This window comes from Carettochelys insculpta, chromosome 5 (assembly GCF_033958435.1).
Source record: "Carettochelys insculpta isolate YL-2023 chromosome 5, ASM3395843v1, whole genome shotgun sequence".
NCBI classification, from domain to species: Eukaryota; Metazoa; Chordata; order Testudines; family Carettochelyidae; genus Carettochelys; species Carettochelys insculpta.
This window is the reverse complement of record NC_134141.1, coordinates 34,832,982-34,854,214: the sequence shown is the minus strand read 5'-3', so window position 1 is coordinate 34,854,214 and position 21,233 is coordinate 34,832,982. Positions and strand designations below refer to the sequence as shown.

The following is a 21,233-nucleotide window of genomic DNA, read 5'->3' as shown; positions in this document are numbered from 1 at the left end:
GTGTGGTACTGATCAGGCCATCCTTGATTAGTACTGTAGTGTCGAGGAAATGTATCTCTTGCGTGGAGTAATTGAGGCATAAGTTGATGGTGGGGTACAGATTGTTAAAATCTCTGTGGAATTCTTCTAGAGTCTCTATACCATGGGCCATTCTGTTAATGACTTAAGAGTATGCGTGTAACTGAAAAAAAACTTTCACGCCGCTATTCAAAGGGAAGCAGCTGAGCTGTCTTTTATATTCAAATTCGGCACATTAACACACGGTTTGAACCGGGATGGGAATTTTCTGAGTCACTATAGGGGCTCGTCTGCATACTTGGCTTAATCTAATTCTTGACCTCCCCCCGCCCACCCCTCCACTTTCTGATTTGCTCACCTTGATAATTTTTTTTCTGATTTGTCCACCTTGATTACTGTTTTGGTTCTCTGTGCCTTAAATATTGAGTCTGTTCTGGTCTGGCTATGGTCTGAAGAAGTGAGTCTGTCCCACGAAAGCTCACCTAATAAACCATTTTGCTAGTCTTTAAAGTGCTACTTGACTGCTTTTTTGTTTTGATAGTATATAGACTAGCACGGCTCCCTCTCTGTTACTCTTAAACTCAAGTGTAAGACATCTGCAGACAGCACAGGTCCTGGGAAGTCTAAATGTTTGAAATTCAGTCATCTTTCAGACATCAGTGTCACAACTTGGAAAAGAGATCTGTAGATGAAAATGAATGTATACATTCTTATAAGGTATCTCTTCTATATATGTGAACTTGTAAGAGAACATACTGTATACTATCTCCTACTAAAACACTGAACATGTCTACATAGAGAATATGCTATTGAAGGGATACTTTATCTGTCTTCTCTAGTCATAGAAGTGCTTGTTCTTTAGAAATTAAACTTTTATATTTAAAAAAAATTCTAGATATCTCACTTGGAAAGGTACACTTAAACTTGGTTTCTCCCTGTCTCACTGCAGCACTAAAGTGGAGAGCGGTGGATGGGGAGAGTATGCCCCATATCTCCTACTGCCCATGGGAAGGAAATCTGGGAGAAGTAGATAAAAGAGGTAATTTCGGTGGGGTTGAAGCATGGGGGCAAAACTAAAATTTGCTTACACACCTGTAACTTTTCCTTCTTGAAAATGCTCACCTGGTGCATTGTGGTCCAGCATAACTGGGTTATTCCTCCTCATTTTCAAAGCACAGAGGCTTTTTTAAAAACCACTTTAGCTTCACAATGTATGGTCAGAAGGTGGAGCTGTTCTGACAACTGACTCCCTCTCTAGCTTCAGCCAACTACTCAAGTTAAGAGGACAACCCATAACTTCTAATGAATAAACGTTACAGAACATGAGCCATCTTCAGGCAGAATTCTCTCTTCTCTCTCTCTGGGTGTGTGTAAGGCAATGCTTGAAATAAAAATTGACATGATATATGGGTTAAGAGAACAGGATCCGTACATCTAGGTGTCATGCTCGGATAATCTGAGACTAAAAGTTTAAGAAGTCACAATACACACAGTACATAATTAGTGCTGACCTGGATTTAGGTGTGCAAGTTTAGCAGTGCAATTAGTGTGAATAAGTGTTTGGGTATATCGCCCAGGGAAGGTTTTATGGAGAATTAGTTGTGGAAAGCAGCTATGTTAAGGAGTGAAGATTATCCCTCAGTCTTTCAGTGTTTGGGTAGGCTGTTTGTTAGACAAGACAGTCTGTCAGGGAAGCATTTGGGATACTCCTTTGACTGTGTCCCTTGTTGGCGGTTTTGCTTATTCCTCTGGGTACTGTAGATGTGTTCTATGCAAATATTACACCAAAAAGACCTGACACAAGGTATCCCTCAATATTTGAAAGGAGTACCATTTATTAATGTGCGTGCTCTTTCAGCTCAGCATAAGGATGTCCAAAGGCACACCTATCCGAGAGACTCGGCATAATCTGAGCAACACCACATTTGAAAACTAGAGGGGGTATGTCACATGTTCCAAATAAACATTTATTAAATCATGCCCCAGAATGAAGGTTACATTGCACTGTATAATTTCACCTCTGCTTCTCTTAATTGATTTCAGGGGTATAGGCATGGGTGGACCTGAGTGGGCTGTGGCCTTCCACCTTTGCATCCAGGCCCACTGCCTCAGCTCCCTCCCCCGACTCCCCATAGCTCTCCTCATGCCCCAGTGCTTGCCCTGCCTAACACACCAGCCAGGGAGTGGGATTGGAGCATAGGGACTTGGCTTGCTCCGCCAGGTGGTCTGACTCAGGAGTGGGATGGAGAGCTATCCCACTGCATCCATTACTGGGGCTCAGAGCCTTCCCCCACTGTGCCCTGTGCTCCAGGCCAAGAGCAGGAATAGTGGGGTTAGAACCTACACTGGGTCACCACTCCCAGGCTGGGGTGGACAGAACAGGGCAAGTTGCCGCACACAGACCCTGCTCTCTGGGTGCATCCTTGGCCATAGTGTCTATTCCCCCACAGGCTGGTTAGTGGCTGCAGCACTCGATAATTGCACCTGAAGCTGAGGCCCACCCATGTGTTGCCTTCTGGCTATGCCACCAATTGCTGTTAAAGTTAGTTCATTAAAGATTCTTGCAGAATTTCAGTACGATTATGATGACTGTCAAATTTCTTCAAAAGTATTATCATTGCTCAGCAGAAATCTTCAACCATCCTCAGTGTAATGGTAGTTCTTGTGCTCAAGAAGAGAGTTTAAGAGTGCAAACTTCAGCATTCAAATATGAAAAATTTATTTAAAAGGTAAGTCTCTCTAAAACCTCAAACAACTTTAATACCTAAGATCAGCTATTAGAAACCTTAAGGAACACAACCTATAGTTTGAGAACAACAAGAAGTTCTGTGGCACGTTATAGACTAACAGATATTTTAAAGCATAAGCTTTCGTGGGCAAAAACCACTTCATCAGATGACTACAGATGGGGTGGGCAAAGACCTGCTTCTACAGATGACTCATGCATCTGATGAAGCAGGTCTTTGCCCATGAAAGCTTATGCTCCAAAATATGTTAGTCTACAAGGTGCCACAGGGCTTTTTGTTGTTCTCTAAGATATGAACTAACACAGCTACCTCTGTGATACATGACCTATAGTTTTGTCTTGTCCCAGAAAAAGAGAGAAAGAAATTGATAACATTAGTAAAAATAATACTCTTAAATTCCAGAATAGTGCTCTGCCTTAAGGTTGCATCAGATTTTTCGGAGAAATGTACAAACTATATTAGAAACAATGTATCTGAGAAGTCAAGCAGAGGTTCACCTAACTGCAGTGTTACAGTAATCTGTTATGCGCTCCAAAATTATTTTTAAAAAAAACAGAAGCCTTCGATACTGAGTGCTAATAAAAGACACCCCTCCCCCCCCCACACCCCTGTCAAAACAAATTTTCCTATGCCATGCTTAAATATGCATTCTCCAGGTAGAAGGTCTCCAGCTTGAAAGATATGTGCAACTCTGAAAAATCCAGTTTGCTGCCTGTTTGCTGCTAATTGAAACTTAACACTGAAGTAGCTGGCACTATTAAGCTGTGCTCTACTGAGCTTAAACAAAGTCTGTCTAAAACCTTGAGAAAGAGAGAGATTCAGCAGCAGCTCAGTGTCTGGTTTTTTAATGTAATTTGGATTAAAGAGCTATATTTGGCCACAGCTTGCTTTTATCAGTAGAAAATACAGGATGGCTGTTGGCCAGTCTATTTTAAAAGAGAGACAGAGCAGTTTAGTTTGACAGTCAGAAGTAGTCAGGCAAATGTAAAGTAATAGGGCTGTAACAAATGCAAGACATTCTGAGTACAATGGATACCATATACCATGATACAAACCTAAAGTACTAATTTAATTTAAAAAAATTCATGTAGAAGACTTTTGAAAATTTTAAAAGAAATTCAGGATAGTGCTGTTAGCTCCTGCCTCAGAGCTTAGGATGGCTCGTTGCTGCATTGTAAAATATTTTTGTCCTTTTTAAAATTGTATATGTTCTTTTAAGCCCAATGATTTTATTATTGTCCTGAATTACCTTAACTTTCTTGGAGTGTAAGTGCAGGACAAAAGCGGTAAACAAAACAAACTTATAAAATCTCTTTAAAATTTCTGGCTTATCCATTTTCTACCTCTGCCTTGGTTTACCATAGGATTGCATACTTGGGAATAGATCAATAACTAGTTTTCCAGGCTGAAAAACTTGAGCAGCTTGTCAGTATGTTGGGCAGTTCATTTCTTTTAGAAGGTCTTTTGGTTGTGTTCTACCCCCACAAGGCCAAAGCTACTCTGTGCACTCCCTTTTTCAACTAGAGTAAAACATAGCGGATTCAGAGGAAAGAGCGGTGTGGATATTCTGACATCTTTTAAAATAGAGTGCCCATTAATATTCCCAATAAGGTATGCACTTGGGCAGCAACCAGCAGGGCTGTTAGCCACTGTGGGTCCAGGCAGGCTGGGTGGATGGGGGTGTGCTCTGCACCCCTGGAAGGAGCAGGGCGTTGGTGTAAGGGGTTGGGGTAGGGACAGCCAGCCCTCAGTGCTGCCTGGATTCTGGCATTTCTCCCCACCCCTAACTCCTTGCCCTCAGAGCTGCCTTGAGCAGTATTCCTGCAGCAGTTCAAAGGAGCCCTGGGACATCAGCTGCATTTAATCCCCACTGTCAGCAGGCTTGGAGGCCACCAAGTAGAGAGTAAATGATTAGCAGAGTGTGTACAACTGGCACTATGTGTGTCTTCTGGTGATGCACACACATGAATGGAAAAAATTAGCGGGAACATTGGTGGTCACAGAAGCCTTAACCTGTTCTCGATTTAAAAAAAAAAAAAGCACAAAGAAAGCAATCTTCCAAATGGATTATATTTTCTGTCAAAATCATCACAAAGTCCTAATCCTGTTACCAGAGCATCAATATGGATTCCAAAACTCACATGAATTGCCTGTTACATGGATGGAGAAGTCAGAGGGCATGGGAACGAAAGTATTAAAAAACTGCTAAAAGAAAATATACCAGATTTTCATGAACTTCCTCTAACTTCACCAGAGCTAAATGCTCTGAGCTGATGAAACTAGAGCAGATAATTAATTTAAACTTCTACAGAACTTGTTAGTGATGTAAAGTTTGATCTGTATTATAACAGGGGTTGCTGTTAGTGATAGTTTAATGGAAGATATTTTTCTGGGAGAGTGGACATCATCATGCTTTTTGGGGGCATGGTTGACTACATATACCTTTAGAATTCTTCTGATCGAATCCTCATCGCACTTGATGAAAAACACTTCTGTGATAGGTGCCTGCAGGACTTACAAGTGGTTTTATTCCCTATTCTTCTCCATAGTTATTGCCTTGGCTGTTTTGCTTCTGTAGCTCAAGTGTTGGTTTTTCTCTTTAGGTACATTAATCAGCTATGTAGTCTAAATTTGATATTAGCCCCCCTTCTCTAATAGCTTTTTGAAAAGGCACATTCTAAAAATTGCACAGATAGATTATAAAATAGTTTTCCTTATTGCTGTGAAAATTACTTGTGCCAATTTGATTTTTTGTAAGATGAGATTTTATTGATGGAGTGCAAAACCCGCATGTCCAATGGCATTGCAGAAGTTATTTCTGAAGTTATTGTGGGATTTTATTTGCCCTCTTCATCTTGTTGTAAATAGGTTGCACTCAGGACAAATGTCATGTTAATCCCATCTTAGAAGGAGCTTCTCTAACTGTACAGAACTTCAGCCTCTAAGCATGTTGTTGTTTCAGTGTTATAGCCAATACGGTTGGCTGATCAGAAAAAAAGTAGTCTAGAGACTCTTTAATGTTCCATAATGGGAATGTCGTTATCACATAATAGGATTGGAACAAGAACATCATGACAAGGCATTCTTTTAAAGAGAACTAAAATTGTGGGGATGGAAAAACACTTTCAACCATTGACCACAATGAAGTGGAATTTCCCAATATTAAATGGTACTAAATATGTGATTTAATATTCAGTGCACTCTTGTGAATACACACGTATCAAAAAATGGCTCAGTTTTCTATTTCCGTCTCCTGTGTTTGACAGGAGGCAGCCTGAACCGAAGCTGTTAATGTTAATGTTCCTTTCATACTTGCCTTTTCATTTTGTTTCTAATAGTGATGAGTAAAGGCAGCTTCTGTGAATCATACTTGACCACATTGTCAGTTATCCTTTTTTTTAAGTTACTTCTGAAGAGTATGAATAAAAATTAACTGATATTTTAGCTCAAATGTCTTTTCAGATGTGCACCTTAAAGAAAACCTGACTTTCTAATGTCAGCTGGTCACAATAGAGGAGATTTGTGGGTTCAAATACATCACATGGAGAAATAAAGTAATTGTGGATGGTTGATATTGCTGTTGCTTTAGATTTAGCCCAAGATGCAGATTTACAGCTGTTAGGTAATTTGTATTGTTTTTCTTGGCAGAGTTAGAAATCTATAGAAACATAACCAATTACAAGTACAGATGCTTAACTGGTGTAAAGTTCAGAACAGGCAATGAGCTACTCCCCTGAGCTGTTTATATACTCTACCTTTTCTTTTGCCATGAATGTCCTTTGTCAACTTGACCTACTTCCTCCTTGGTAGTCATGCTACAAGTCAGGTGTGCAATTCATAATTCCAAAAGACAACTCAAAACACCATCTCATTATCCCTCCTTGTTTGTCTAGGTCACATGTTCCTTGAAATCATTTACACGTAATGTGACACAGAAGCAAGTTTCATATAAAATAAAGCTACTCAATATCTTAATTGACAGTTCACTATGTGAGACAAACCAATAGCAATTAATGATTAAAAATAAAACTCCTTCTTTCATATTTAGTGACTTTACTTGTGATGAACTAAACATTAGAAGTTAGTAATAGAAGCATAGCAACATTTGGGGAGCTATGAGGCTGTTGTATTAACAAGCAGTGCTTACAAGATCAGGAGTTTAATGTACTGTTTGATATATTAAAGAAAAATTTACTAACAAGTACTTCTTTGGCACAGATGGGAGAACTGAAGGTGATAGACCTTGGTTTGATTACTAACTGTAATTGTATTAGGTTAGTTGAACCTGGAGCCTTATTATGTTTTAAGATAAAGAGCAAATTCTAATAAGTTGATTCCCCAACTTCTTATTCAATTTCCTACCCTTAAGTTGAGAGAAACAGCAAGAAATTGGGAGGGGCAATAATTTTGAAAAATATTTGTCTGATTAGCTATTTTCTCCCCCAGAAAATGTAAGTATGGGTAGCCTGTTTAAACAGCCAGGTTTTATACTAGGGATGCATGAACTGATTCTGTGTTTGTCCTCTGCCTTCTTGCAGGTTGAGTGCAGCTCAGAATCAAGGTTGTAGTGTGTGGAGAGGGTAAAGATGGCACAGTGTGTTCATGTACAGTAAAATCTCAAATTTACCAACATCTTGGAGATGTAGGTCATTCAGAACTGAACAAAACACTATGGTTTTATCAAAAGTTTACTACTGGACAATGACTTAATACAGCTTTTAATTTCATTATGCAGAAGGAAAATGCTGCTTTCCCTTTATTTATGTTTAACATAGTACTGTACAATATGTGTAGGATTTTTTGTGTGTGTCTGTGTGTGTGCTGTTTCCTGATTGTATAGTTTCAGTTTCAAATGAAGCGTGCAGTTCACCTGTCACTTCATAACTCTAGTGCTCATAATTCTGAGGTTCTACTATACGAAGATTACAGGACACTCTAGTTCCCATCAAGCACTGATCTGGTCTTCAAATAAACAGTTTACTACTAGAGTGGAATTGGTGGCTCTTCTTTGTGTCAGTTTTGAAGTTCCTTAGCAAGTTTCTGAGGGAAGGTTGCAGGAAAAATCTCTTGATTTAGTGCTAAAGAGTTTCATGTCTTCTAATATTGGACTAGTTCGTTGATCAGCATACATATTTTGATTTGGACTGCTTGGGTATGCAGCTACAGAGCAATCAGTTCTAGTTCTGATTGGTAAAACATGCAATTTTGGTGAATTGCTGGGCTGAATCCTGAGGACTTGCCCCTTCTGTGCAGACTAATGTACTGTGTTAGATGGCATGGTTGTGCTTTATGGTGTGTAACTTGGAGAGCTGATGATTAGGAAGCTTCAGTCTGTGAGCAAGGCACATAGGAGATGAGGAGCAGGACATGGAGATAAATAACTGAGATTGGAAGGCCTCTTTCAGAACAGCAATTCAGTATTTCAACACTGCTATGCAGTCAGTAGCTGAGGGTACATCTACACTGTGAAATCAAGTTGAATTTAAGGTCAGTTTTGTAGCATCTGATTTTGTAAAGTCAGGGGCACATGCACACTTGCACATGAACTCAGTGGAATGTGTCCCATTTGGGTGGGCAGGTTCAACTTTGTCAGCAGTGCACTGTGGGTGATGATGCTGGATGGCTTACTGCTGGCTTGGCATGGAAAGGTGTCTTATCCTGGTGGTCAGACTAAGGAAGGCCTCCTCAAAGCCCATGTTAGGAGAATTAAAGTGTACCTGTCTGAGAGCTTTATTGCGATGTTCAGGGAGGATTGGCACTTTGGTTCCAGAAATATTAACAAGTTGTTTAGGGGTCCCAGGCTGTGTAGGTGCAGCGCTCGCCACAGATCACCCAATTGTCTTAACCTACTTGTAGCACGATTAAAAATGAGAACTCTCCAGAGGTGCCCTCTCCACCATCAGGGTCCAGCTGTGCCACGTACTGGCAGGAGATCCAAAGTTACAAAAGGTTCCTGGCTGTTGGTGAGGTCAGCTGCTCCATTTGCCTGCTGGCCATTGTCATCATCCTTCTTTTCCTCATCTTCCATGTCTTCCTTGCTGTTGCCAGAGGCTGCCTAAGGAATCTTTTTGGAGGTATCCATGGACTGTTTGGGGACATTGGTTTGGTTTGGTCCGCCTCCTCAGAATCCCATTCAGCTGTTCAAAGATGCAATGGCCCAGAATGTATATTTGCTTCCTTTGTCTTCTGGTACACCTGTCTGAGCTCCTTTATTTTCACGCAGCACTGCTGGGTGTTCCTAGTGTATCCTTTTTGCACCATGCCCTGTAAGGTCTTGGCATAGATGTCTGCATTTCTTTAGCTGCTTCATAGTTCTGCCAGCACCGCCTCATGTCCTGTCCCTCCACCCACGAGCAATGAGATTCTGTACCCTCAATGCTGGCACTTACCAGCAGTCTTGGGAATTCATGTGCTGCTGAGATGTCCAAACTTTCCTAGGCTCTATCCTGCGCACCCAGAGAGCTGCAGAGCAGAAATTGGTGGCCAGAGTTGTCACATTGGGTTCCTGTGGGACACCTCCACGAGGCCAAGAATGTCAAATTTCACAGCATGCCACCTGCACTGCAGTAAAGTCAACCACACAATATCAGTTTTGGCATTGGTCCTCATGAAACTCAGGAGTACAAAAGTCAACCTTAGGAACCCTTAATGTCTGCGGAACAGACCCTGTAGTGTAGACTGATGGCTTCAAAAATTGACCTAACTCAGCTGAGTGCAACCTAATCTCCTACTGTAGACCAGGCTTGAGCTGGTTTAGGAGGAGCAATCTGGTGACGAAGAACAGGAAATATCAACTTTTTATTGCAAAGTGTAATGCTAGAGCCAAAACATACAGGGTTAGGGAAAATTCTGTTCTTGACATAAAAACAACTTTTCCTCTTGGTCTGCTCTCAGTCCTTTCTGCATCTGGCATTTTCCTTCCTCTTCCCATCACTACAGCATGAACAGCAGTAGTTCCTGAGTCATCCTGCCACTCCTGGTTTGGTTTTCCTGCAGTTGTTAAGTATTGGCATTTCTCTTTGGGTGGATAGGAGGAATCTTTTGGTTGGTGCTGTTCTTGATCTACATAAGAGTGCCTGGATGCTACTTGGTGAAACCCAAAGTAAGGGACAAGCAGGAGCAGGGAGTAGAATTCACCCTAGAATATAAATAACTTTATTGCAGGAAACTTCACCAAGAATTCTTACCGAAGTATTTGTTATGTTGTATCCACTGACCCATTAGCTGGACTGCAGCACTGAAATACTAATTCTGCTTTGGTCTGTTTGCTTAATGTAGATGAATATGCTTATGCAGATCTGGGGTGACCAACCGTACTATATTGGGCGGGACAGTCCTGTATTTGGGATACCAAAAAGGTACCCTGACTTATTTTTAAAAGGGACGAATTGTCCCGCATTTAGGCCCTCAGGGGGTGGGGGCAGGAGCCCCCACGGCTGTCGCTTCCCTGGGGCTGGGGGGGGCCAGGAAGATCCACCCCTCCCCCACCCCCATATTTCCCTGTCCTATGTTTGGGACTGGGAGATATAGTCACCCTATGCAGATCCATTCTATTTGGTGAAATCCCTTTTAAGGAATGTAAAGCAAAGTATATGCAAATAGATAAAAGGAATGAAAGTGATATGCTTGGGAAGGACAGACTGTTCCTGTATGAATTGTTTTATTTTAGTATTTAAAAGAATAAGAGCCGACTGCTGCTAATCCTGCACTTGTATTGAATAGTTAAGTGTAGTGACGTTTTCTTTGTGTCAGGCATTTGGTGCAGATTGTCAAACAAAACAGTGAAGACTGCCCTGGGAAAGCTCTGCATGTTTCTCCTGCCTCACTGCCGATGCAGATTGAAACTGGGTGGGGCACATATCAGGTGTAGTTGGGTCTTTGAAAAAAAATTTAAAGATGAATTGACCTGGGCAGAGACATTGATGAGTCGGGATATCCTTGTGGATCTCACCATCCGTATAGACAGTTGGTTATAGGAATTGAGGAAGGAGATGAGCAGGATCCTATTACTCTCCTGTTGATATACTGTTACTCTTCACAGAGGTCTTCCATGAAGCCAGTGCAGGTGGATATGGGCTGTCTGGCTCATCCCATAAAGAAGGAACAACATTGCTATCATCTCTGCTTCTGGTGTGGTGAATAGGGTCATTCCCTTCCTGTTTCCCTTACTTTTATAAGGTTTCCTGCTCTCTTTTACTTTGGCATAAGTATTTAGTGCATGATCCTATCCCTGGAACGGACACAGCTAATCAGAGTCTATACCAGTGCTGAGGTACTTAAACCTACTCGCTTTTGCATAATAGACTTTTAGTGGCTATATGTTCAACCAAGTGAAGTAAAAAATAGCCCTTCAAAATATATTTCAGTTCTTTTCCTGGACGCTCTGCAACAGAAGTATTGGAGCCTGATATTCTGAATGATATTCAGAAAAGTGAAATATAACAAAAACATTGGTTTTGAACAAAGGAAAGATAGGATGCAAATGTAACCCTTTTGCCAGAAGGAGTCGGCATCAACCAGGGCTGGGTTCAACATCTAGGGATTTCTTTTCATCCGTCTACATAGAACTGGCTCGAGCTCCCACCCAGTAGCACACCCCTGGGCGCCTTCTCCACTCAAAAGCACAGTGTCTGGGTGTAGAAAAGAAACTTTTAATGAAAGAGGCAGAAAAGTCATATGACATAAGGTTGGGAAAATACAACACCCAGAGTTCATAACCAATCCTCAAGTAACTGTCCCAGCTCAAATGGATTGAGCAGTGTCCTTTGCCTCTCAGGCTCGCCAGTCCAATACTATAAACAGCCAATCCACACACCCAAACTTTCTCCATACTCCCCCCCGCCCCCGCCCACCACCTTCAAATGCCCCACTTACAACTCTGTCCAGTCTGTGCAGGCCCTGACACATCACCCTGATGCATTCCCTCATTGAACCTGAGGCAGTGCCCCCTTCGCACTAGTCTGGCATTCTGCTTGCCTCCTGCCAGCTGCCCCAACAGCTGTCTGTCAGTCACTTCTGCTGGTCGCCCCTGCCAGCTTCCTGCTGCTTCTCCTATTGGCTGTCTGCCATTTGCACCTGCCAGCCGCCCACCGCTTCTCTTACCAGATGTCCACTGGTCATGCCTGCTGGCCATCCACCGGCCATTCCTGCTGGCCGCTGCTCCTCCCACCAGCTGTCTGCCGGTCGTGCCTGCTGGCTGTCTGCTCCTACTGGCTGGCCGCTGGTCACCCTCTGCTGTCTTGTGGGTTTTGCTGTAGGTAAAACCCTGTGATTGTAGCTCTTCATAGGTTCAGCTACCAGTGATTTCAGCTTATGGTGGCATTCAGCTCCGGGTCTAGCCACAGCATCTCAGTATCCACTAAGATGGATTCTCACAGAATAATAGCTGTAGAAGAGAAGATTGATAGTTTGGAAGATTCAATTTGATGTTCGAATGTTCGCTGAGCTTGGCAATTTGATTGCAAACGTTTCATTACCAATTGAGGTAGCATCGTCAGTGCACAATAGGTTTTTAAAAAATGTCCTCCCAGACTGGTCTTTATATAGTCTTTTGCAGACCCTAACCAATAGTTGATTTTAATCGGTTGTTTATGGCCAACCAATCATCATTAACCACGTTTTCATTAAGTGTTCTTTTTCTGTCATCCTGGCTGGGATGACTTAGTGGGGGTTGATCTTGCTTGAAGCAGGGGGCTGGACTAGATGACCTCCTGAGGTCCCTTCCAGCCTTGTGATTCTGTGATATTATCCGTCAGCCTCATAGGTTCAAATGCTGGGTCTAAATCAACATGCTGATTGATTGAATCATTTCCAGAAAACCACACCTCTAGAAACTCCCTTCCTTGCGTAAATCCTGTTTGTCCTATAACTTTCACATTGTTGAAATGAAATTTGTGACCAATATTGTCCTCGTGTAATGAAATCAATGACAGAGGATCATGTCATTTTGCAGCCATTTGACGTTCATGTATACGTGTACCTAATCTCCTTCCAGTTTGTCTGACATAGAGTTTGGAACAGTTTGAACATTGAATTTTATAAATCACATTTGTTTTTAATGTACATTCAATTGGATCTTTTGGCCTGGATAGGGTATTTCTCAATGTGTTCGTCCATTTGTGCGCAACATTAATTCCATATGGCTTTAATAATCCTGATGTCATTTTCGGAAATATTTTTAACGTATGGTAATCCTACTCTTTTTTTGTCTGAAGGTTCTGTAGTTATCAATTTTTGATTCTTTTATAAGCATCTTTGAACAAAGTTCCTTGTCCATAGCTTAAATATGTGATTAAGATGTTTCTCTTCAGCTTCACATAATAAATCCATGCTGCAATGCGTTTTAGCTCTGTTAAAGAGGGTTCTTACACAGCTTTTATGACTGACAGGATGGTTACTGAAAAACCTGAGAATTTGGTCTGTATGTGTTTTGTTTCTTTTCTATCTACAGATGTTTCACTGCGATTCACTAACACATCAAGAAACGGCAGTTTTTGATTGCATTCTTTTTCGATAGTAAACATGGTACCGTTAATTGTTTTTGTTTTAAAATGTCATGAGCGCGTTCTATATCAGTGCACTTAATGACCACAAATGCGTCATCAACATATCATATCCAAATACTTGGTCTAATTAATGGTAAAGCAATTCATTCTAAACGTTGCGTTACTGCTTCTGCAATTAATCCCGAGAGTGGCAAAGTCAATCTGTTTTCTTAGGTCAAACACAAGAAAAGGGATGTTCTCGATTGTAAACTCTCAAAATTATTGAAGGTAACACCGTAAACGGATAAGTGTTTTTTGGATTAAGAACCTCTCAAACCGAATATTATCTGATATAGAACAAAATATTCTTATTTGAGGATTAAATTATAAGCAAGCTGAATATAAAGAATTTCTTGCCAATTTGGAAGGCACAATGAAGACTATTCAACTGCCAAGTGAAATGCAACAAGAAATCAGACAAACAATTGTTCCATTCATGACACATAATAAACAATTAAACACCTTCACTGTAATGGAACCAAAAGCATTGAAGCTTCTATGCCTTGATAAAAGTATCATGATACTACCAGCTGACAAGGGATGTATTACTGTTGTTATGAACAAACAGGATTATATTAACAAAGCTAAATCACTTCTGGAAGAGCGAACATCTTATCTTCCAATGAACGTCAACCCCACAACACAGTTAGCTAACAAAATTAACTAAACTCTTAAGTACTTAGTGGATAAAGGTGAGATTGCAAAACAAGAGCAGTGGAAGATGAGAGCAAATGACTCAAATATAGCGCGATTCTATGGACTACCTAAAGTTCATAGAGAGAACATCCCATTACGACCTATTGTTTTCCTCCCAGGAACACCAACTTATAATTTATCAAGAGAATTATGGCAGCACTTAAAATAGCTAATTGTAAATTCACTCCATTTGGTCACCTCTTCTATACAATTTCTATCAAAAATTACAGGAGAACAGATTGAATCTGATGAATTAATGGTTTCCTTTGATGTCACCATGTTGTTTACATCAATTGACTTGCAGCTAGTTAAGCAAACATTAAATGAACTTTTACAGACTGATGAGCCCCAGTTAACTCAAACTATTAGTCATAATTCTATAATGGACCTCGTTGAATTATGTCTCAATACTAATTTTATGTTTGATGGTCAGATATACAAGCAAATTAAAGGGACGCCAGTGGTTTCGCCACTCGCAGGATTAATTGCAGAAGCAGTAATGCAACGTTTAGAGTGAAATGCTTTACCATTAATCAGACCAAGTAATTGGATATGATATGTCGATTACACATTTGTGGTCATTAAGCACACTGATGTAGCATAAGGAGCTGTGACTTTACAACAACATGTTGTTTACAATAGACAAAACCTCATTGCTTCCCCAGCTCCCATGAGGCTTTGTTTACAAGACAATACATATGCACACCTTTGCATTTTTGTGCAAATGATCTCTGAAGGACACGTTCCCCAAATCCTTCAGCAGTATTGAGCTCCTGCTGTCACATTCCTTATACAAACTATTCCATTCCAAAATAAAACAGACCTTTGAGACCCAGGGTCCCATGAAACATACCCTTGTTTTTGATAGATAACCAAGTAAAACTTGCAGTCAGAAATAACTGTATTTACCTGACACTCTTCATTTTAAGTAATAGTTGGATTCTGTCCTCTGTGACACAAACATTGGTTTGCTAGCATGTAGAAGAAAGATGTTCATAACAGGTTGTTTCATTGGTCAAGTTCTTAGAATTGGTTTTTTTTTTTGTTTTTTTTTTTCAGTTTGGTAATGGTTTCCAGTCTATGTTTGTAAGAAGTCACTTAGAGTCCTAGTAACCTGTAAATACATTATCTTTTTTCTCTTATTAAAAATTAAGACAAAATCCCAGTAAGCCCATGTGCTTTGCTTTGTATTTCTTTGTCAAGCAATATTAAACCTTGCCTCCCCAACTTCTAACAAACTACGAGCACATTTCTTCTAAACGACAGTACATTCTTTCATATCCAGTATTCTATCATCTAGAACTCTCAAATAACTGGCATTTTAACCCTAAGTAAATTATATTTTCCCTAAGTAAGGTATAGTGAAAGTAAATACAAATAAATTTAGCAAATACAGTGTAAGTTTTTAAAGTGTTCAGTATTACTGTTGCTACTAAATAAAGTACGCTGCATACATTTTTGTTTGTTTCTTACGATCTAATTTTGTTTTTCTTTAGTGTTATGCATTGCTAGATATACCTCTTTACTACACAGAATATTTGACTATCCAGCAACCTCCCAGTTCTGGGGCTGCCAGATAGGAAAGAGTTTACTGTATTTTTTTTTTGATGTGTAAATCCTAGGGGTTAATTTGACTACGTGTGTCCTTTTGGTGTCCAAGAAAGTCTAATTGTTTTCAATGCTTCTATTTCATAGATAGGGAGTCACTTCTAATGCAGCATGAAAGCATCCTTGACATTCTCTTTAAGCATCAGATACATAAAAATATAACTACGTAGAATGTAGTATAGACTTTCCTGTACACTTTCAAGCCTCCTTATTAAATTGTACTGCCTACTTAATCATTTTCTATGAAGTGCATTTCTCCCTCTAATCTTTTCCAGCCAGGAGTGCATTTTCTCCATCCACACTCAAAACATTTTTTTTGTATGTTCTCTGATATATCTGTGAATGTGCACCACCAGTAACAAAAAACCTATCTGTGGGCGCTCTGCTAATCGGCTGGGCAGCATTTCGATCTCTCCTGAGTGGCCATACAAGTGCACAGCTTACAGGGAACAGTGGTAGGCAGACAATATTGTTTGATAGAACAATGCATGTGTGAGAGGGGGAAATAGCAGAAATCTTCAGAAAAGCTGAAGGCAGCAAGGAGGCAGCAGTGACAGAGAAGCAGTAGTTTCAGAGAGGTATGCCCTTCAGAAAAAGTGAGTACATTTTATGGGCAAAATGATGGCTGGATGGGGACTTGTAACTCTGAGGAAAAAACATCTGTTGTTGTCCAATTTCTATTGTGTTCAGCGAAACAAAACTGTACATTCTTTGTAAATAAACAGAATTTCATTAAACCTGATTTCATCCTTAATTTCTCCCTCTAACTGAAACAAGTCACCAAGCCCCAAATATTGGCTAACTACTCACAATAATATTATACTGGCAATGTCTACACTAGCCAAAAACTTCGAAATGGTTTCAAAGTTTACTAATGAGGCGCTGAAATACATATTCAGTGCCTCATTAGCATGTGGGCGGCCGCAGCACTTCGAAATTGACATGGCTCACTGCCACGCGACTCATCCAGATGGGGCTCCTTTTTGAAAGGACCCCATCTACTTCGAAGTCCCCTTATCTGCTCATAGGAATAAGGGGACTTCGAAGTAGCTGGGGTCCTTTCGCAAAGGAGCCCCGTCTGGGCGAGCTGCGTCAATTTTGAAGTGCTGCGGCCGCCCGCAAGCTAATGAGGCGCTGAATATGTATTTCAGCACTTCATTAGTAAACTCCATTTCGAAGTTTTGGGCTAGTGTAGACATGGCCACTGAGAGGCATTCTTTGCATTTGTAATTTGCTCGTTTTTTGTCCCCTTTCTTCTTAAGGAGGAGTGGTAGTGAAGACAGATGTCAGCAGACTTTTCTTTCTTTAATTTCCTTACTCCTCAGAACTGTTTATCAGACGCACTAAAATTCACTTCATATGTTTTGTGCTGCTAATAAATTTTAATTATATTTACTGCTACTAAATCATTTTTATAACTATTTTAAAACTGTGCATCTAGAGCAAAATTTAAAGTTCAGTTCATCTTATGGCAATAGTTTACTCCAGAGGATGTCTTATTGACCCATGCGTTTTGGGAGGCACAAGGCTCTGTGCCAGAAGCCTCTAGCTAGTAGAGATTTATAGTAACTGACCAGTGAAACATATTCTGCCATTCCTTCATACAGTTGTGTAAAACTTAGATTAAGAAAAAAAGCTGGATTGGGTTTGCAGCATTCCCAGAAGGTCAGCAAACTCAACCTATTTTGATTCAGGAAGGAGTAGGTTCCCATTCATGGAGAATGCTCAACAGTAGACTGTCAGGTTCATGTCTGTCAAACAGAATGGATTTTTGTTGTTCTCTGAATTCACTCAAATTTGGTTATATCCTTCCTGCTACTTTGATTTAGTACCTTCTAGCTTATTCCTATCCAAGACTTTTTCAGATGATAAATGGCAGTTAGATGAAAAATTATATGATTTGTGACAGCACCTAGCATCCCTAGTCAAGGATCCCAAAGGAATGGAACAAAGTGCTATTAAATGTGCGGTAGTGAATAATACGCCAGATGAGTTTGATAGGTTATAATAGACACTTTATAATTAAACTTCTCCATCCTAGACAACCTATCTTAACTATTTTTTTCAGTGCGGTTTTATGCCACTTTCAGTTGACCTGAAAGCAGAAGGGAAGATCTGGTGCAAATTAATGCTGCCCCTAAGGCAGAACATCCTGGGGATGAATGGCAGTTTCAGGCCTTGTCCCTTTTTTTTTTTTTTTTTTTTAAATTGGTGCAAATTTCTCCTCTATCTAGAGTAAGATTCTAGTCTGTTTTATTTATGTTCTTACACTGTGGCTATGTCTAGACTATAGGGATTTGTCAGCTGAAGTTTGTCAGAAGATATCTCTTACAACAAAACTCCTGTTGACAGATGGCGTCCAGGGTGGATCAGAAGAGCTGTCTGCTCTATCAACAAAGAGTGGCCTGACTGCTCGGCTGCTCTATAGGCAAAATGGCCAGCCAGAACCACAGCAGGCAGGGTTGCCTGGAGTCCCAGAGGCCTTTCCTGTGGACAGAAGGACCTCCCCACCCCCCGGAGTGTCCAGACTGGTGTTTGTTTTTTTCAATAGATCTCTGTCAACAGCGGCATTCTTCCTCATGGTGAGTGAGGTACAGCTGTCGACAGAAGTGCTGCACTCTTTTGACTTAATGTTGACAGAATGCACTTGGCAATCTGGATGCTCTGTAGTCTAGATCAGGGGTGTGCAAACTGGGGTGCGTGTGTGAAATTTCATAAGGGGGCACAGCACAATTGTCTTCCCCCCCCCCGCCCCCCGCATGGGGGCCTGCTGCTGCTTCCCCATAGTTTCTGCTTGTGTGCTGCTTGCCTCTCTGCCGACAGAGGGCAGGCTTCATTTATGGTCTACTCCACCCCGCTACAGGGGCCCTCTGTTTCCTTCCTGTAGTCTCTCTTGGCTTAGCTGCCTGCCTCCCTGCCCCCTGTGGTCTCTGCTGTCATTTGTGGTCTCTCTCCCCCTCACATTTTGCAGAGGCAGCTGAGTTGGGTTAAGCTTTCACTGGCACTGGCAATGCCCCTAGTTTCAATTTTCCCAAGAGAGTCTAGGCTTTGTTTTCTGAAGTGCAGTTACAGTATGTTGATCTTTTGTTTAGTTCTTTGGGAGGGCTGGAAAAGGGGCAGGGGGCCCTTTAAACAAAACGGTCTGTTGCTGATGTTGTTACCTACCTGGCACTGCTGGAGTTGGGAGGGCTCTTAGAGTGATTTTTTTTTTTTTTTTTTTAATATCTGCCTGTGAGGCTGGGTGAGGTAGTTCTTCAAACATGCTTTGCCTCCATCTGTATAGTGAGTACCTTCTCTCTAATTGCACCATTTCAGTTTATGTTGCTGCCTCACATAGACTGGCACATGCTGAAAGATTTTTTTTTCTTACAAATATAACAGAAATTTCCATTGTTTGGATTTTGTTCAGCAGACTGGGGGGCCCTGCCTAATTGCAGGGATGAAAAGAGGGGGCCCAATGTAAAAAGTTTGCTCAGCCCAGTCCTGACATAGCCTGTGTTTGTCATTGTGGCATCTGATGTAAGTTATACTTTCTTGTACCAGGTTGATGAGATTATGTCAATTTTTTTTGGAAGAGCGGGTACATTATCTTATCTTATTTAGTTTGCAGAGGAGAAGAGTGAGAGGTAATTTGATAGCAGCCTTCAACTTCCTGAAGGGGGTCTCTAAAGGGAATGGAGAGAGACTGTTCTCAGTAGTGACTGATGGCAGAACAAGGAGCAATGGTCTAAAGTTACAGAGGTGGAGGTGGAAGTGGAGGTTGGATATTAGGAGAAACTATTTCACCAGGAGAATGGTGAAGCACTGGAATGGGTCACCTAGAAAGGTGGTGGGATCTCCATCTGTAGAGTCCCACCTTGACAAAGTCCTGCCTAGGATGATTTGGTAAGGGTTGATCCTGCTTTAGGCAGGGGGCTGGACTTGATGACCTCCTGAGGTCCCTTCCAGCCCTTGGATTCTACAATTCAAAATAAGTCTGTTTTTCCAAATGAAAATGTTACAACTTCAGAATATAATTCATTTACAGCTACCATCTCCTGGAAACATAATCTGCATAACATACTTAATGTGTTTATATAATAGTAAAATAAATCCCTGAGACACCATTAATTAATCAAGTCTTGTACCACTTTGTTGTTGTGGAAGAGTTTGTGGATGAGTGTCTTTGCCATGCCCTCTACTGACTGCTTTGTTTACACTCCTTTTCTAAATTTAAATTCGTGAATTGAGCTCTTCTGCAAATAAGAACCAATAAAGATCTGTCAGTCAGCAACATAAATTAAAACCACACATCACACAGTCTTTTTCAGACCTTTCCAGTCTTTCACAGAACACGTACTTGTGTTTATAGTCACATTTCATGATTTGTGTTGACCTATGAATTTCAACTAGCTGAATGATTTTGCTGATGCATGGATTTTATTTAACAATATACCTGAATGTTCAACTTTTATCTTACACATCTTACACAAATGTTCAACTTTTATCTTTATATATGATGTGAAGATATCAGAAAAAGTAATACGAGCATCTGCTTACTGCTGTAGCTCTTCAAATTGATTTACATCAGTTACATAACATTTCACTTTTAATTTTGCCACCTGTTGAATAGGACTTCATTCACTTCTGAGTGAAAAACCGACTTACTAATTGAAGATGTAAATATAAATGTATCTCAAAGTTCAGCTTTGTGGCAACTACTTAGTTTCATTTGAGAGAAAGTGGATTCCAAATGGTCCATCCATAAAACCTAAATTTTAATCATATTAATTTGTTTACACCTAAAGATTGGAATATGGTGTTTCACCTGTTGCAATTATCTCAGTTGTTTGAAGCTTGGTGGAGCAGCAGATTCCACTGATACCGAATGAAGAAATTAGTTGCCTTCTTGAAATGTTGTTTTCCCTGAATGGCAAATAACTTACATTCAATATTTAAAGGAAAATGATAACATATAGGCAATTGCCTGTGTAGCGTAATGCTGTAAGACTTTAGTGTTGCAGTTAAAAATAGTATCTATCAGTTTATTCTGGCATTTGAAGTTACAAGAACAAGTTAAAAATTACCTAGGCAAGCTAGATGTCTTCAAGTTGGCAGGAGCTGGTGAAGTACATTCTAGAATAATGAAGGAATTGAATGAGGAGATATCTTCAAAAAATCATGAAAGATGAGAGAGATTCCCAAGGGCTAGAAGAGGACATCTGTAGTGCCAATCCATAAAAAGGGGAATAAGGACAACCCAGGGAATTACAGACCAGTCAGGGAAATACAGCTTAGATGGAGACTAAGGTGGGTGCATAAATAGTTGGAAAACTTTTCCAAGAGAGTGGTTATCGGTGTTCAAATTGAAAGAGAATATTGAATGGGGTGCTTCAGGGACCGTTCCTCAGTCTGTTTCTGTTTTAATATCTTCATAAATGATTTAGATAATGGATACGTTGTGGACAATACCAAGCTGGGATGGGTTGCAGGTACTTTGGAGGATAGGATTAAAATTCAAAGTGATCGGGATGAACCGTAGAAATGGTCTGAAGTAAATCGGGTGGAATTCAATATGGACACATGCAAAGTACTCCCCTTAGGAAAAAGCAATTATTGTACACACATAAAATGGACTATG

General features: G+C 40.6%; 1 protein-coding gene across 3 annotated transcripts in view; it reads left to right on the top strand.

The window, feature by feature from the left end:
* TTC39B (tetratricopeptide repeat domain 39B) overlaps positions 1-21,233 on the top strand; it is a 118,236-nt gene that overhangs the window by 11,326 nt on the left and 85,677 nt on the right. Inside the window, exon 1 of one of the 3 annotated variants that reach the window (XM_074994100.1) lies at positions 969-1,057. The exons of the other annotated variants lie outside the window; for them this stretch is intronic. The gene's annotated coding sequence lies outside the window, so the exon portion shown is untranslated. Of the gene's footprint in view, positions 1-968; positions 1,058-21,233 lie in introns of those variants that run through there. 3 annotated transcript variants of the gene reach the window in all.